We start from the raw sequence: 3278 nt of genomic DNA on the forward strand, positions 1-3278 counted from the left end.
GGTCTAGGTTGGACATTAGGAAAAGTTTTTCCCTAGGAGGGTGGCGAAGCACTGGAATGGGTTACCTAGGGAGGTGGTGGAATCTCCATCCTTGGAGGTTTTTAAGCTGAGGCTTGACAAAGCCCTGGCTGGGATGATATAGCTGAGGTTAGTCCTGCTTTGAGCAGGGGGTTGGACTAGATACCTCCTGAGGTCCCTTCCAACTCTAATATTCTATGATTCTATGATAATATTTAACTTGGATCTCAGATTAAGCCCATTACGTCTTGTCCTACCTTCAATGGGCACGGAGCGCAACTCATCATGTCTACTGAAAGTAGGGCAAGAAGTAACGGGCTCCCGGTGATGGGCTCTGAGGGAAATGGATGGGGCACGTGGAGGGAAAATGCAGCATGCCTTTTCCTTCTGTGCCGCAAGGGCCTGGCCCAGGGCTCCGCCGTACCAGGTTTATCATAGAAGATTAGGGTTGGAAGGGACCCCAGGAGGTATCTAGTCCAACCCCCTGCCCAAAGCAGGACCAACCCCAACTAAATCATCCCAGCCAGGGCTTTGTCAAGCCGCAGCTTAAAAACCTCTAAAGATGGAGATTCCATCACCTCCCTAGGTAACCCGTTCCAGCGCTTCACCACCCTCCTAGGGAAAAACGTTTTCCTAATATCCAGCCTAGACCTCCCCACTGCCATTGTCATGGTGCTGCAACTGCAGTATCACCTCACACCAGGGGGGTGACACAATCCCTAGCCAGTTGTTTGCACAAGACTAATTGCACACACCCAGCATTGCAGAGTGCAGGAAGACACAACGGGGGCCCATTACAGTTAATGGAAAGACACTGAAACTGAAAAGAAAAGAACCCCTCCTCCCCCAAGTATTGGGAAACAGAGGAGGGAATTTCCCGCACCCTGAATCACCCTAGTCTAAGAGAAAGAAAAAAAAAACAAACCCTGTAGGCCCTTAAAAGAGAAAGGGTGGGAGATCCAGACACAGAGGGCCAGCATCCCAGTGGGGTCAGAATATGGGGATCCCCTCTAGGACAGATGCGGGGGATCTCTTCCGAGCCAATAGGTGACAATTAGGAAAGGGAATTTAGCCAATACAGATGTGTAAAGTCAGAGGTTGCCTCTTCGTGTCTAATTTCCGTGCGATTTGTCTGTGTAGCTTTTCCTTGCCAGCTCATCTTGGAAGCTGCTCTTTTTTTTTGTTCCTTTTTACCCCAAGCAGGCGTCTGGGGCGCACACTGTGTCCACACTGTGTCAGCTGATCACAGGGCGCTGGGGGCAGGTGTCACACGGTGGGAGTGACAAACCAAGGGGAAAAGTCCGTGTGTCCGGCACTGAAGAACTCAGGGAGCTGTATTTGAGGGGACTCGGAACGGGAGGAGGTCGTTGGGGTCCCCATGCAAAGAGTAAGGAGGCGGGTGGAAGCCAGCGTGGCCACTTGGGCATTGGTTGCTGGTGTCAGCGCATTAAGAAAGCAGCTGCTGGGTGTCAGCAGGGAGCGGAGCTGGGCCAGGCTGGGAGTGGCGGCTGTTAATGTACTGGCAGATGGGAGGAAATCAAGCATCAAACGGCCCCTCTCCCAGGACATTACAAGAGGACAGCACGGCTCCAGCGCTGCGCGGCCTTTGAATGGTACTTCCTCTCCCCTGCGGCCCTGCTCTCAAACACATGCTCTCTGTCCCGGTGCCAGGCTAGGCAGGGCTGACCCCTGGCTGCCCTCCTGTGAGAGTGAGTGAGCACCTCTGGCGCTGTGCTTGGGACCCAGCTGGCTTTGGGAGCTGCACATTGTAACCCTCCAGCTCATAGACCCGGGTTCTGATCCAATCTCTCCTCCGGATACCAGTCCAGGCACCGACCCGCGTGTGCCAGGGTTCTGATCCACTTTCCTCCTGGGTTCCAGTCTTCCATGTAATGGGGGTCTGATTTCACACGTCCTCGGTCCCATGGAACCTGACTTACAGAGAACGAAGGGAGATGTGAGATTCTGGACAGAAATAGGAGCTGGGGAAAACTCTAGTGGGGCTGGCTAGAGGGAGGATGGTCTAGTGGCTAGGGCAACAGGACAGGGTTTGAGTGACCGGGGCCCAAATCCCTGCTCCGCCCCACAAGGGATGTGAGGAGCAATGCATTGCAGATTGTGAGGGGCCCAGGTTCCAAGGTGAGGGGCACTATATAAGTGCCTGAGACAGGTAGATATTTATGACCACCCATCACTGTAAGGACCTTCCCACCCACCCCCAGGGCTATTGCTACACAGCCAGCTCTCTTCTTCCAGGCCCACTCACTCCTTCAGAGCCCCTTGCCCCGCTGTAGGACTAGCCATCCAGGCATCACCTTAGAAAGAGGTGCCCATTTACTGATCTCTGGCGGAGATCCCCTTGGCCCAATCTCCCATTGTTCCTCCCAGCTTCATCCCCACCTGCTCAGCCTCCACATGGGGCTGCCTCGCTTCCCCCGGGTTGAAGGGACGGAGAGCTCGCGTCTCTAGGCTCCATAACTCCTCTCCCATTACCTCTTTTTGCTGCCGTTGCCTCTGTATGCTCAGGGTCTGGTCAGCAGCCGGACATACAGGAGCATCTGGTCTGGTCCGATCTCCTGCCCGGGTCCTCAGGTTTATGGGGTTAGGGGAGTTGGGACCTTCTGCGTGGCCACAGCTGAAATTCCAGGTGGTGCCCACTGAATGGTGCCTCCCGGACCCTCGAGACCGGCATCTCAGCTGGCAGCACGGCTCAGATCCTGGAGGGCAGTTCCCAGAAACACCCCCCCAGGGGTTAATTAGCCAGGTTCCTGGTCTTGTCAGTTGCAAACACAGGGAAGGGTCACCGTGGGATAGCAAGTGGATCTCCAGAAGTACCCCACGCACCATAAGTGATTGCTTTCTATGATGAGGTGACTGGCTCTGTGGATGTAGGGAAGGCGGTGGATGTGATATACCTTGACTTTAGCAAAGCTTTTGATACGTTCTCTCACAGTATTCTTATCTGCAAGTTAAAGAAGTATGGGTTGGATGAATGAACTATAAAATGGATAGAGAACTGGCTAGAGCATAGGGCTCAACGAGTAGTGATCAATGGCTCCATGTCTAGCTGGCAACCGGTCACAAGCGGAGTGCCCCAGGGGGCGGTCCTGGGGCCGGTTTTGTTCAACATCTTCATTAATGATCTGGAAGATGGGGTAGATTGCACTCTCAGCAGGTTTGCGGATGACACTAAGCTGGGGGGAGTGGTAGATACCCTGGAAGGTAGGGATAGGATACAGAGTGACCTAAACAAACTGGAG

The 3278-nt window shown here is 53.9% G+C and overlaps 1 long non-coding RNA gene across 1 annotated transcript; it reads right to left on the reverse strand.

The window, feature by feature from the left end:
- Positions 1 to 734: 734 nt before the first annotated feature.
- On the reverse strand, positions 735 to 2730 carry LOC137161718 (uncharacterized). Its single transcript, XR_010922161.1, has 2 exons — positions 2512 to 2730; positions 735 to 1949 (listed from the first exon to the last, which is right to left on the reverse strand). It is a non-coding gene; the product is annotated as an uncharacterized lncRNA (long non-coding RNA).
- Between the last annotated feature and the right edge of the window lie 548 nt (positions 2731 to 3278).

This window comes from Emydura macquarii, unplaced genomic scaffold (genome assembly GCF_026122565.2).
Source record: "Emydura macquarii macquarii isolate MOO-44397 ecotype Brisbane River unplaced genomic scaffold, CSIRO-AGI_Emac_v2 contig_2369, whole genome shotgun sequence".
NCBI lineage: Eukaryota > Metazoa > Chordata > Testudines > Chelidae > Emydura > Emydura macquarii.